The following is a 15,720-nucleotide window of genomic DNA, read 5'->3' as shown; positions in this document are numbered from 1 at the left end:
GGTTTTAAGTGGCCTGCTCATACTCTCAGCCGTGCTGTTCAATTTGCTATCCACTCAACCCTCTTCAGCTCCATTTTCCTGTCCACATAACCCAAACTTCAGAAACAATTGGTATCTCCTCCACAGAATGTTCCAGTCATTGACTGCAAATCTGAAATTCATCTAATTCTCAACTCCCGTCAGGTTTTCGTTACACCACTTGTGAATGTCCAATTAAGCCAAAGCTGGTTTTCAGTGGCCTGTTCTTACTACGAGACGTGCTGTTCATTTGGCTATCCATTCCACGCTGTTCAGCTCTACATTTTCGTGTCCACAAAACCCAGCCTTCAGAAATCATTGGAATCACCACTAGAGAATGTTCCATTCATTCACTGCGAATCTGGAATTCATCTGAATCTCCACTCCCGGCAGGTTTTCATTGCACCACTGCTGAATGTTCAAGTAACGCAATGATGGTTTTCAGCGGTCTATTCACACTCGAACCCGTGCTGTTCACGGTCTAGCGACTCAACACTGGTGAGTTCTTCTTTTTCCAGTTCAGACAATACAAACCTCAGAAACCATTGCAATCTACACTACAGAATGTTTCATTCATTCACGCGAATCTTGAATTCATCTTGTTCTCCACTCCCAGCAGGTTTTCGTTTCACCACTGGTGAATGTCCAAGCAACCCAAGGCTGGTTTCAGCTGCGTGTTAACACTCGCAGCCGTGCTGTTCAATTGGCTATCCAGTGAACGCTGGTTAGCTCTTGATTTTCCTTCCACACACCGAGCCTTCAGAAATCATTCTTATCTCCACTTCAGAATGTTCCATTCGTTCCCTGCGAATCTGGAATTCCTCTGACTCTCCACACCAGGCAGATTTTCCTAACAACACTGGTGAATGACCAGGTAATCCAATGCTGGTTTTCAGCGGCTGTTCACACTCACAGCCTTGCTGTTCAATTGGCAATCCAGTCAAACCCAGTCAGCTCTTCATTTTCCTGTCCACACAACCCAGCGTTCAGAAATCATTGGAATCTCTACTACAGAAATTTCCATTCATTCACTGTGAATCTGGAAATAATCTGAATCTGCATTCCAGGAAGGCTTTCGTTACACCACTGATGAATGTCCAAGTAATGCAATGCTGCTTCTTAGTGGTCTGTTCACACTCGAAACCGTGCTGTTCATTGGCTATCCACTCAATATCGATCAGCTCTTCAATATCCTGTCCAGACTTTCCAGATTTCTAAATGTTGGCAATCACCACTACAGAATGTTCCATTCAATCACGCGAATCTGGAATTCATCAGAGTCTCCACTCCTGGAAGGTTTTCGTGACACCACTGGTAAATGTCCAAGGAAGACAATGCTGGTTTTAAGCCGCCTGCTAACACACTCAGCCGTGCTGTTCAATTTGCTATCCACCCAACCCTATTCAGCTCTACATTTTCCTGTCCTCATAACCCAACCTTCAGAAATAATTGGTATCTCCTCCACAGAATGTTCCGTTCATTCACTGCGAATCTTAAATTCATCTGACTCTCAACTCCCGGCGGGTTATCGTTACACCACTTGTGAAAGTCCAAGCAAGCCAATGCTGGTTTTCAGTGGCCTGTTCATACTAAGAGACGTGCTGTTCATTTGGCTATCCACTCCACCCTGTTCAGCTCTACATTTTCGTGTCCACAAAACCCAGCCTTCAGAAATCATTGGAATCACCACTAGAGAATGTTCCATTCATTCACTGCGAATCTGGAATTCATGTGAACCTCCACTCCCGGCAGGTTTTCGTTACGCCACTGGTGAATGTCCAAGAAACTCAATACTGGTTTTCAGAGGCATGTTCAACTCGCAGAAGTGCTGTTCAATGGGCTATCCACTCAATATTGGTCAGCTCTTCATTTTCCTCTCCACACAAACCAGCCTTCAGAAATCATTGGGATCTCCACTACAGACTGTTCCATTCATTCACTGCGATTCTGCAATTCATCTGACTCTCCGCTCCAGGCAGGTTTTCATTACAGCACTGGTGAATGACCAAGTAATCCAATGCTGGTTTTCAGCCGCCTTTTCACACTCGCAGTGTGCTGTTCAATTGTCTATCCACTCAAACCTGGTCAGCCTTTCATTTTCTTTTCCACAATATCAGACTTCAGAAATCATTGGAATCGCCAGTACAGAATGTTCCATTCATTCACTGCCAATCTGGAATTCATCTGAATCTGCACTCCAGGTAGGCTTTCATTACACCACTTATGAATGTCCAAGTAACACAATGCTGGTTTTCAGCGGTCTGTTCACACTCTAAGCCCTGCTTTTTACTGGGTATCCACACAACTGTGGTCAGCTCTTCATTTTCATGTCCAAACAATCCAGACTTGAGAAATCATTGCAATCTCCAGTACAGAATGTTCCATTCATTCACTGTGAATCTGGAATTCAACTGAATCTCCACTACCTGCAGATTTATCTTACACCACTTGTGAATGTCCAAGTAAAACAATGCTGGTTTTCAGAGGCCTGTTCATGTTCGCAGTCGTGCTGTTCAATTGGCTATCCACTCAAGCTGTTTTGCTCCTCATTTTCCTGTGCACACAACCCAGCCTTCAGAAATCATTGTAATCTCCACTACAGGATGTTCCATTCATTCACTGGGAATCTGGAATTCATCTGAATCTGCACTCCACGCAGGCTTTCGTTACACCACTGCTGAAAGTCGAAGTAATGCAATACTGGTTTTCAGTGGTCTGTTCACATTCGAAGCCGAGGCTTTTTACAGGCTATCCACTCAACACTGGTCAGCTCTTCATTTTCGTGTCCCCACAATCCAGATTTCAGAAATCATTGCAATCTCCACTACAGAATGTTCCATTCATTCACTGCGAGTCTGGAGTTTATCTGATTCTCCACTCCCGCCTGGTTAACATTACACCACTTGTGAATGTCCAAGTAAGCCAATGCTGGTTTTCAGAGGCCTGTTCATACTCGCAGCCGTGCTGTTTAATTGACAATTCACTCCACCCTGTTCAGCTCTTCATTGTCCCACCACACTACCAGCCTTCAGAAATCTTTGTTATCTCCACTACAGAATGTTCCATTCATTCACTGCGAATCTGGAATTCATCTGACTCTCAACTCCACGCAGGTTTTCATTACACCACTGTTGAATGTCCAAGTAACCCAATGCTGGTTTTCAGCGGCCTGTTCATATTCGCAGCCCTGCTGTTTACTTGGCTATCGATTCAAGCCTGGTCAGCTCTTCATTTTCCTGTCCACACAACACAGGCTTCAGAAATCATTGGAATCTCCTCTACAGAATGTTCCATTCATTCACTGCGAATGTGGAATTCAACTGACTCTCCACTCCATGCAGGTTTTCCTTACACCACTGATGAATGTCCAAGTAACCCAATGCTGGTTTTCAGCTGCATGTTCACACTCGCAGCCATGCTATACAATTGGCTTTCCACTAAATCCTGATTAGTTCTTGATTTTCCTTCCACACGACCCAGCCTTCAGAAATCATTGGAATCTCCACTAGAGAATGTTCCATTCATTCACTGCGAATCTGGAATTCCTCTGAACCTCCACTCCCGGCAGGTTTTCGTTACACCACTGTTGAATGTCCAAGTAACCCAATGTTTTAAGTGTTTTCTTCACAAGCGCAGTGGTGCTGTTCAATTGGCTATCCACTCAACCCTGGCCAGCTCTACATTTTCCTGTCCACACCACAGAGACTGGAGAAATCATTGTTATCTCCACTACAGAATGATCCATTCATTCACAGCGAATCTGGAATTCATCTGAATCTCCACTCCCGGCAGGTTTTCGTGACACCACTGGTAAATATCCAAGTAAGCCAATGCTGGTTTTAAGTGGCCTGCTCATACTCTCAGCCGTGCTGTTCAATTTGCTATCCACTCAACCCTCTTCAGCTCCATTTTCCTGTCCACATAACCCAAACTTCAGAAACAATTGGTATCTCCTCCACAGAATGTTCCAGTCATTGACTGCAAATCTGAAATTCATCTAATTCTCAACTCCCGTCAGGTTTTCGTTACACCACTTGTGAATGTCCAATTAAGCCAAAGCTGGTTTTCAGTGGCCTGTTCTTACTACGAGACGTGCTGTTCATTTGGCTATCCATTCCACCCTGTTCAGCTCTACATTTTCGTGTCCACAAAACCCAGTCTTCAGAAATCATTGGAATCACCACTAGAGAATGTTCCATGCATTCACTGCGAATCTGGAATTCATCTGAATCTCCACTCCCGGCAGGTTTTCATTGCACCACTGCTGAATGTTCAAGTAACGCAATGATGGTTTTCAGCGGTCTATTCACACTCGAACCCGTGCTGTTCACGGTCTAGCGACTCAACACTGGTGAGTTCTTCTTTTTCCAGTTCAGACAATACAAACCCCAGAAACCATTGCAATCTACACTACAGAATGTTTCATTCATTCACGCGAATCTTGAATTCATCTTGTTCTCCACTCCCAGCAGGTTTTCGTTTCACCACTGGTGAATGTCCAAGCAACCCAAGGCTGGTTTCAGCTGCGTGTTAACACTCGCAGCCGTGCTGTTCAATTGGCTATCCAGTGAACGCTGGTTAGCTCTTGATTTTCCTTCCACACACCGAGCCTTCAGAAATCATTCTTATCTCCACTTCAGAATGTTCCATTCGTTCCCTGCGAATCTGGAATTCCTCTGACTCTCCACACCAGGCAGATTTTCCTAACAACACTGGTGAATGACCAGGTAATCCAATGCTGGTTTTCAGCGGCTGTTCACACTCACAGCCTTGCTGTTCAATTGGCAATCCAGTCAAACCTAGTCAGCTCTTCATTTTCCTGTCCACACAACCCAGCGTTCAGAAATCATTGGAATCTCTACTACAGAAATTTCCATTCATTCACTGTGAATCTGGAAATAATCTGAATCTGCATTCCAGGAAGGCTTTCGTTACACCACTGATGAATGTCCAAGTAATGCAATGCTGCTTCTTAGTGGTCTGTTCACACTCGAAACCGTGCTGTTCATTGGCTATCCACTCAATATCGGTCAGCTCTTCAATATCCTGTCCAGACTATCCAGATTTCTAAATGTTGGCAATCACCACTACAGAATGTTCCAATCAATCACGCGAATCTGGAATTCATCAGAGTCTCCACTCCTGGAAGGTTTTCGTGACACCACTGGTAAATGTCCAAGGAAGACAATGCTGGTTTTAAGCCGCCTGCTAACACACTCAGCCGTGCTGTTCAATTTGCTATCCACCCAACCCTATTCAGCTCTACATTTTCCTGTCCTCATAACCCAACCTTCAGAAATAATTGGTATCTCCTCCACAGAATGTTCCGTTAATTCACTGCGAATCTTAAATTCATCTGACTCTCAACTCCCGGCGGGTTATCGTTACACCACTTGTGAATGTCCAAGTAAGCCAATGCTGGTTTTCAGTGGCCTGTTCATACTAAGAGACGTGCTGTTCATTTGGCTATCCACTCCACCCTGTTCAGCTCTACATTTTCGTGTCCACAAAACCCAGCCTTCAGAAATCATTGGAATCACCACTAGAGAATGTTCCATTCATTCACTGCGAATCTGGAATTCATCTGAACCTCCACTCCTGGCAGGTTTTCGTTACGCCACTGGTGAATGTCCAAGTAACTCAATACTGGTTTTCAGAGGCATGTTCAACTCGCAGAAGTGCTTTTCAATGGGCTATCCACTCAATATTGGTCAGCTCTTCATTTTCCTCTCCACAGAAACCAGCCTTCAGAAATCATTGGGATCTCCACTACAGACTGTTCCATTCATTCACAGCGATTCTGCAATTCATCTGACTCTCCGCTCCAGGCAGGTTTTCATTACAGCACTGGTGAATGACCAAGTAATCCAATGCTGGTTTTCAGCCGCCTTTTCACACTCGCAGTGTGCTGTTCAATTGTCTAGCCACTCAAACCTGGTCAGCCTTTCATTTTCTTTTCCACAATATCAGACTTCAGAAATCATTGGAATCGCCAGTACAGAATGTTCCATTCATTCACTGCCAATCTGGAATTCATCTGAATCTGCACTCCAGGTAGGCTTTCATTACACCACTTATGAATGTCCAAGTAACACAATGCTGGTTTTCAGCGGTCTGTTCACACTCTAAGCCCTGCTTTTTACTGGGTATCCACACAACTGTGGTCAGCTCTTCATTTTCATGTCCAAACAATCCAGACTTGAGAAATCATTGCAATCTCCAGTACAGAATGTTCCATTCATTCACTGCGAATCTGGAATTCAACTGAATCTCCACTACCTGCAGATTTATCTTACACCACTTGTGAATGTCCAAGTAAAACAATGCTGGTTTTCAGAGGCCTGTTCATGTTCGCAGTCGTGCTGTTCAATTGGCTATCCACTCAACCTGTTTTGCTCCTCATTTTCCTGTGCACACAACCCAGCCTTCAGAAATCATTGTAATCTCCACTACAGGATGTTCCATTCATTCACTGGGAATCTGGAATTCATCTGAATCTGCACTCCACGCAGGCTTTCGTTACACCACTGCTGAAAGTCGAAGTAATGCAATACTGGTTTTCAGTGGTCTGTTCACATTCGAAGCCGAGGCTTTTTACAGGCTATCCACTCAACACTGGTCAGCTCTTCATTTTCGTGTCCCCACAATCCAGATTTCAGAAATCATTGCAATCTCCACTACAGAATGTTCCATTCATTCACTGCGAGTCTGGAGTTTATCTGATTCTCCACTCCCGCCTGGTTAACATTACACGACTTGTGAATGTCCAAGTAAGCCAATGCTGGTTTTCAGAGGCCTGTTCATACTCGCAGCCGTGCTGTTTAATTGACAATTCACTCCACCCTGTTCAGCTCTTCATTGTCCCACCACACTACCAGCCTTCAGAAATCTTTGTTATCTCCACTACAGAATGTTCCATTCATTCACTGCGAATCTGGAATTCATCTGACTCTCAACTCCACGCAGGTTTTCATTACACCACTGTTGAATGTCCAAGTAACCCAATGCTGGTTTTCAGCGGCCTGTTCATATTCGCAGCCCTGCTGTTTACTTGGCTATCGATTCAAGCCTGGTCAGCTCTTCATTTTCCTGTCCACACAACACAGGCTTCAGAAACCATTGGAATCTCCTCTACAGAATGTTCCATTCATTCACTGCGAATGTGGAATTCAACTGACTCTCCACTCCATGCAGGTTTTCCTTACACCACTGATGAATGTCCAAGTAACCCAATGCTGGTTTTCAGCTGCATGTTCACACTCGCAGCCATGCTATAGAATTGGCTTTCCACTAAATCCTGATTAGTTCTTGATGTTCCTTCCACACGACCCAGCCTTCAGAAATCATTGGAATCTCCACTAGAGAATGTTCCATTCATTCACTGCGAATCTGGAATTCCTCTGAACCTCCACTCCCGGCAGGTTTTCGTTACACCACTGTTGAATGTCCAAGTAACCCAATGTTTTAAGTGTTTTCTTCACAAGCGCAGTGGTGCTGTTCAATTGGCTATCCACTCAACCCTGGCCAGCTCTACATTTTCCTGTCCACACCACAGAGACTGGAGAAATCATTGTTATCTCCACTACAGAATGTTCCATTCATTCACAGCGAATCTGGAATTCATCTGAATCTCCACTCCCGGCAGGTTTTCGTGACACCACTGGTAAATATCCAAGTAAGCCAATGCTGGTTTTAAGTGGCCTGCTCATACTCTCAGCCGTGCTGTTCAATTTGCTATCCACTCAACCCTCTTCAGCTCCATTTTCCTGTCCACATAACCCAAACTTCAGAAACAATTGGTATCTCCTCCACAGAATGTTCCAGTCATTGACTGCAAATCTGAAATTCATCTAATTCTCAACTCCCGTCAGGTTTTCGTTACACCACTTGTGAATGTCCAATTAAGCCAAAGCTGGTTTTCAGTGGCCTGTTCTTACTACGAGACGTGCTGTTCATTTGGCTATCCATTCCACGCTGTTCAGCTCTACATTTTCGTGTCCACAAAACCCAGCCTTCAGAAATCATTGGAATCACCACTAGAGAATGTTCCATTCATTCACTGCGAATCTGGAATTCATCTGAATCTCCACTCCCGGCAGGTTTTCTTGACACCACTGGTAAATATCCAAGTAAGCCAATGCTGGTTTTAAGTGGCCTGCTCATACTCTCAGCCGTGCTGTTCAATTTGCTATCCACTCAACCCTCTTCAGCTCCATTTTCCTGTCCACATAACCCAAACTTCAGAAACAATTGGTATCTCCTCCACAGAATGTTCCAGTCATTGACTGCAAATCTGAAATTCATCTAATTCTCAACTCCCGTCAGGTTTTCGTTACACCACTTGTGAATGTCCAATTAAGCCAAAGCTGGTTTTCAGTGGCCTGTTCTTACTACGAGACGTGCTGTTCATTTGGCTATCCATTCCACCCTGTTCAGCTCTACATTTTCGTGTCCACAAAACCCAGCCTTCAGAAATCATTGGAATCACCACTAGAGAATGTTCCATGCATTCACTGCGAATCTGGAATTCATCTGAATCTCCACTCCCGGCAGGTTTTCATTGCACCACTGCTGAATGTTCAAGTAACGCAATGATGGTTTTCAGCGGTCTATTCACACTCGAACCCGTGCTGTTCACGGTCTAGCGACTCAACACTGGTGAGTTCTTCTTTTTCCAGTTCAGACAATACAAACCTCAGAAACCATTGCAATCTACACTACAGAATGTTTCATTCATTCACGCGAATCTTGAATTCATCTTGTTCTCCACTCCCAGCAGGTTTTCGTTTCACCACTGGTGAATGTCCAAGCAACCCAAGGCTGGTTTCAGCTGCGTGTTAACACTCGCAGCCGTGCTGTTCAATTGGCTATCCAGTGAACGCTGGTTAGCTCTTGATTTTCCTTCCACACACCGAGCCTTCAGAAATCATTCTTATCTCCACTTCAGAATGTTCCATTCGTTCCCTGCGAATCTGGAATTCCTCTGACTCTCCACACCAGGCAGATTTTCCTAACAACACTGGTGAATGACCAGGTAATCCAATGCTGGTTTTCAGCGGCTGTTCACACTCACAGCCTTGCTGTTCAATTGGCAATCCAGTCAAACCTAGTCAGCTCTTCATTTTCCTGTCCACACAACCCAGCGTTCAGAAATCATTGGAATCTCTACTACAGAAATTTCCATTCATTCACTGTGAATCTGGAAATAATCTGAATCTGCATTCCAGGAAGGCTTTCGTTACACCACTGATGAATGTCCAAGTAAGCCAATGCTGGTTTTCAGTGGCCTGTTCATACTAAGAGACGTGCTGTTCATTTGGCTATCCACTCCACCCTGTTCAGCTCTACATTTTCGTGTCCACAAAACCCAGCCTTCAGAAATCATTGGAATCACCACTAGAGAATGTTCCATTCATTCACTGCGAATCTGGAATTCATCTGAACCTCCACTCCCGGCAGGTTTTCGTTACGCCACTGTTGAATGTCCAAGTAACTCAATACTGGTTTTCAGAGGCATGTTCAACTCGCAGAAGTGCTGTTCAATGGGCTATCCACTCAATATTGGTCAGCTCTTCATTTTCCTCTCCACACAAACCAGCCTTCAGAAATCATTGGGATCTCCACTACAGACTGTTCCATTCATTCACTGCGATTCTGCAATTCATCTGACTCTCCGCTCCAGGCAGGTTTTCATTACAGCACTGGTGAATGACCAAGTAATCCAATGCTGGTTTTCAGCCGCCTTTTCACACTCGCAGTGTGCTGTTCAATTGTCTATCCACTCAAACCTGGTCAGCCTTTCATTTTCTTTTCCACAATATCAGACTTCAGAAATCATTGGAATCGCCAGTACAGAATGTTCCATTCATTCACTGCCAATCTGGAATTCATCTGAATCTGCACTCCAGGTAGGCTTTCATTACACCACTTATGAATGTCCAAGTAACACAATGCTGGTTTTCAGCGGTCTGTTCACACTCTAAGCCCTGCTTTTTACTGGGTATCCACACAACTGTGGTCAGCTCTTCATTTTCATGTCCAAACAATCCAGACTTGAGAAATCATTGCAATCTCCAGTACAGAATGTTCCATTCATTCACTGCGAATCTGGAATTCAACTGAATCTCCACTACCTGCAGATTTATCTTACACCACTTGTGAATGTCCAAGTAAAACAATGCTGGTTTTCACAGGCCTGTTCATGTTCGCAGTCGTGCTGTTCAATTGGCTATCCACTCAACCTGTTTTGCTCCTCATTTTCCTGTGCACACAACCCAGCCTTCAGAAATCATTGTAATCTCCACTACAGGATGTTCCATTCATTCACTGGGAATCTGGAATTCATCTGAATCTGCACTCCACGCAGGCTTTCGTTACACCACTGCTGAAAGTCGAAGTAATGCAATACTGGTTTTCAGTGGTCTGTTCACATTCGAAGCCGAGGCTTTTTACAGGCTATCCACTCAACACTGGTCAGCTCTTCATTTTCGTGTCCCCACAATCCAGATTTCAGAAATCATTGCAATCTCCACTACAGAATGTTCCATTCATTCACTGCGAGTCTGGAGTTTATCTGATTCTCCACTCCCGCCTGGTTAACATTACACCACTTGTGAATGTCCAAGTAAGCCAATGCTGGTTTTCAGAGGCCTGTTCATACTCGCAGCCGTGCTGTTTAATTGACAATTCACTCCACCCTGTTCAGCTCTTCATTGTCCCACCACACTACCAGCCTTCAGAAATCTTTGTTATCTCCACTACAGAATGTTCCATTCATTCACTGCGAATCTGGAATTCATCTGACTCTCAACTCCACGCAGGTTTTCATTACACCACTGTTGAATGTCCAAGTAACCCAATGCTGGTTTTCAGCGGCCTGTTCATATTCGCAGCCCTGCTGTTTACTTGGCTATCGATTCAAGCCTGGTCAGCTCTTCATTTTCCTGTCCACACAACACAGGCTTCAGAAATCATTGGAATCTCCTCTACAGAATGTTCCATTCATTCACTGCGAATGTGGAATTCAACTGACTCTCCACTCCATGCAGGTTTTCCTTACACCACTGATGAATGTCCAAGTAACCCAATGCTGGTTTTCAGCTGCATGTTCACACTCGCAGCCATGCTATACAATTGGCTTTCCACTAAATCCTGATTAGTTCTTGATTTTCCTTCCACACGACCCAGCCTTCAGAAATCATTGGAATCTCCACTAGAGAATGTTCCATTCATTCACTGTGAATCTGGAATTCCTCTGAACCTCCACTCCCGGCAGGTTTTCGTTACACCACTGTTGAATGTCCAAGTAACCCAATGTTTTAAGTGTTTTCTTCACAAGCGCAGTGGTGCTGTTCAATTGGCTATCCACTCAACCCTGGCCAGCTCTACATTTTCCTGTCCACACCACAGAGACTGGAGAAATCATTGTTATCTCCACTACAGAATGTTCCATTCATTCACAGCGAATCTGGAATTCATCTGAATCTCCACTCCCGGCAGGTTTTCTTGACACCACTGGTAAATATCCAAGTAAGCCAATGCTGGTTTTAAGTGGCCTGCTCATACTCTCAGCCGTGCTGTTCAATTTGCTATCCACTCAACACTCTTCAGCTCCATTTTCCTGTCCACATAACCCAAACTTCAGAAACAATTGGTATCTCCTCCACAGAATGTTCCAGTCATTGACTGCAAATCTGAAATTCATCTAATTCTCAACTCCCGTCAGGTTTTCGTTACACCACTTGTGAATGTCCAATTAAGCCAAAGCTGGTTTTCAGTGGCCTGTTCTTACTACGAGACGTGCTGTTCATTTGGCTATCCATTCCACCCTGTTCAGCTCTACATTTTCGTGTCCACAAAACCCAGCCTTCAGAAATCATTGGAATCACCACTAGAGAATGTTCCATGCATTCACTGCGAATCTGGAATTCATCTGAATCTCCACTCCCGGCAGGTTTTCATTGCACCACTGCTGAATGTTCAAGTAACGCAATGATGGTTTTCAGCGGTCTATTCACACTCGAACCCGTGCTGTTCACGGTCTAGCGACTCAACACTGGTGAGTTCTTCTTTTTCCAGTTCAGACAATACAAACCTCAGAAACCATTGCAATCTACACTACAGAATGTTTCATTCATTCACGCGAATCTTGAATTCATCTTGTTCTCCACTCCCAGCAGGTTTTCGTTTCACCACTGGTGAATGTCCAAGCAACCCAAGGCTGGTTTCAGCTGCGTGTTAACACTCGCAGCCGTGCTGTTCAATTGGCTATCCAGTGAACGCTGGTTAGCTCTTGATTTTCCTTCCACACACCGAGCCTTCAGAAATCATTCTTATCTCCACTTCAGAATGTTCCATTCGTTCCCTGCGAATCTGGAATTCCTCTGACTCTCCACACCAGGCAGATTTTCCTAACAACACTGGTGAATGACCAGGTAATCCAATGCTGGTTTTCAGCGGCTGTTCACACTCACAGCCTTGCTGTTCAATTGGCAATCCAGTCAAACCTAGTCAGCTCTTCATTTTCCTGTCCACACAACCCAGCGTTCAGAAATCATTGGAATCTCTACTACAGAAATTTCCATTCATTCACTGTGAATCTGGAAATAATCTGAATCTGCATTCCAGGAAGGCTTTCGTTACACCACTGATGAATGTCCAAGTAAGCCAATGCTGGTTTTCAGTGGCCTGTTCATACTAAGAGACGTGCTGTTCATTTGGCTATCCACTCCACCCTGTTCAGCTCTACATTTTCGTGTCCACAAAACCCAGCCTTCAGAAATCATTGGAATCACCACTAGAGAATGTTCCATTCATTCACTGCGAATCTGGAATTCATCTGAACCTCCACTCCCGGCAGGTTTTCGTTACGCCACTGTTGAATGTCCAAGTAACTCAATACTGGTTTTCAGAGGCATGTTCAACTCGCAGAAGTGCTGTTCAATGGGCTATCCACTCAATATTGGTCAGCTCTTCATTTTCCTCTCCACACAAACCAGCCTTCAGAAATCATTGGGATCTCCACTACAGACTGTTCCATTCATTCACTGCGATTCTGCAATTCATCTGACTCTCCGCTCCAGGCAGGTTTTCATTACAGCACTGGTGAATGACCAAGTAATCCAATGCTGGTTTTCAGCCGCCTTTTCACACTCGCAGTGTGCTGTTCAATTGTCTATCCACTCAAACCTGGTCAGCCTTTCATTTTCTTTTCCACAATATCAGACTTCAGAAATCATTGGAATCGCCAGTACAGAATGTTCCATTCATTCACTGCCAATCTGGAATTCATCTGAATCTGCACTCCAGGTAGGCTTTCATTACACCACTTATGAATGTCCAAGTAACACAATGCTGGTTTTCAGCGGTCTGTTCACACTCTAAGCCCTGCTTTTTACTGGGTATCCACACAACTGTGGTCAGCTCTTCATTTTCATGTCCAAACAATCCAGACTTGAGAAATCATTGCAATCTCCAGTACAGAATGTTCCATTCATTCACTGCGAATCTGGAATTCAACTGAATCTCCACTACCTGCAGATTTATCTTACACCACTTGTGAATGTCCAAGTAAAACAATGCTGGTTTTCACAGGCCTGTTCATGTTCGCAGTCGTGCTGTTCAATTGGCTATCCACTCAACCTGTTTTGCTCCTCATTTTCCTGTGCACACAACCCAGCCTTCAGAAATCATTGTAATCTCCACTACAGGATGTTCCATTCATTCACTGGGAATCTGGAATTCATCTGAATCTGCACTCCACGCAGGCTTTCGTTACACCACTGCTGAAAGTCGAAGTAATGCAATACTGGTTTTCAGTGGTCTGTTCACATTCGAAGCCGAGGCTTTTTACAGGCTATCCACTCAACACTGGTCAGCTCTTCATTTTCGTGTCCCCACAATCCAGATTTCAGAAATCATTGCAATCTCCACTACAGAATGTTCCATTCATTCACTGCGAGTCTGGAGTTTATCTGATTCTCCACTCCCGCCTGGTTAACATTACACCACTTGTGAATGTCCAAGTAAGCCAATGCTGGTTTTCAGAGGCCTGTTCATACTCGCAGCCGTGCTGTTTAATTGACAATTCACTCCACCCTGTTCAGCTCTTCATTGTCCCACCACACTACCAGCCTTCAGAAATCTTTGTTATCTCCACTACAGAATGTTCCATTCATTCACTGCGAATCTGGAATTCATCTGACTCTCAACTCCACGCAGGTTTTCATTACACCACTGTTGAATGTCCAAGTAACCCAATGCTGGTTTTCAGCGGCCTGTTCATATTCGCAGCCCTGCTGTTTACTTGGCTATCGATTCAAGCCTGGTCAGCTCTTCATTTTCCTGTCCACACAACACAGGCTTCAGAAATCATTGGAATCTCCTCTACAGAATGTTCCATTCATTCACTGCGAATGTGGAATTCAACTGACTCTCCACTCCATGCAGGTTTTCCTTACACCACTGATGAATGTCCAAGTAACCCAATGCTGGTTTTCAGCTGCATGTTCACACTCGCAGCCATGCTATACAATTGGCTTTCCACTAAATCCTGATTAGTTCTTGATTTTCCTTCCACACGACCCAGCCTTCAGAAATCATTGGAATCTCCACTAGAGAATGTTCCATTCATTCACTGTGAATCTGGAATTCCTCTGAACCTCCACTCCCGGCAGGTTTTCGTTACACCACTGTTGAATGTCCAAGTAACCCAATGTTTTAAGTGTTTTCTTCACAAGCGCAGTGGTGCTGTTCAATTGGCTATCCACTCAACCCTGGCCAGCTCTACATTTTCCTGTCCACACCACAGAGACTGGAGAAATCATTGTTATCTCCACTACAGAATGTTCCATTCATTCACAGCGAATCTGGAATTCATCTGAATCTCCACTCCCGGCAGGTTTTCTTGACACCACTGGTAAATATCCAAGTAAGCCAATGCTGGTTTTAAGTGGCCTGCTCATACTCTCAGCCGTGCTGTTCAATTTGCTATCCACTCAACCCTCTTCAGCTCCATTTTCCTGTCCACATAACCCAAACTTCAGAAACAATTGGTATCTCCTCCACAGAATGTTCCAGTCATTGACTGCAAATCTGAAATTCATCTAATTCTCAACTCCCGTCAGGTTTTCGTTACACCACTTGTGAATGTCCAATTAAGCCAAAGCTGGTTTTCAGTGGCCTGTTCTTACTACGAGACGTGCTGTTCATTTGGCTATCCATTCCACCCTGTTCAGCTCTACATTTTCGTGTCCACAAAACCCAGCCTTCAGAAATCATTGGAATCACCACTAGAGAATGTTCCATGCATTCACTGCGAATCTGGAATTCATCTGAATCTCCACTCCCGGCAGGTTTTCATTGCACCACTGCTGAATGTTCAAGTAACGCAATGATGGTTTTCAGCGGTCTATTCACACTCGAACCCGTGCTGTTCACGGTCTAGCGACTCAACACTGGTGAGTTCTTCTTTTTCCAGTTCAGACAATACAAACCTCAGAAACCATTGCAATCTACACTACAGAATGTTTCATTCATTCACGCGAATCTTGAATTCATCTTGTTCTCCACTCCCAGCAGGTTTTCGTTTCACCACTGGTGAATGTCCAAGCAACCCAAGGCTGGTTTCAGCTGCGTGTTAACACTCGCAGCCGTGCTGTTCAATTGGCTATCCAGTGAACGCTGGTTAGCTCTTGATTTTCC

Source organism: Sorex fumeus, unplaced genomic scaffold (genome assembly GCF_029834395.1).
Source record: "Sorex fumeus unplaced genomic scaffold, SorFum_2.1 ptg000170l, whole genome shotgun sequence".
Lineage (NCBI taxonomy): Eukaryota > Metazoa > Chordata > Mammalia > Eulipotyphla > Soricidae > Sorex > Sorex fumeus.
This window is presented reverse-complemented; position numbering follows the sequence as displayed.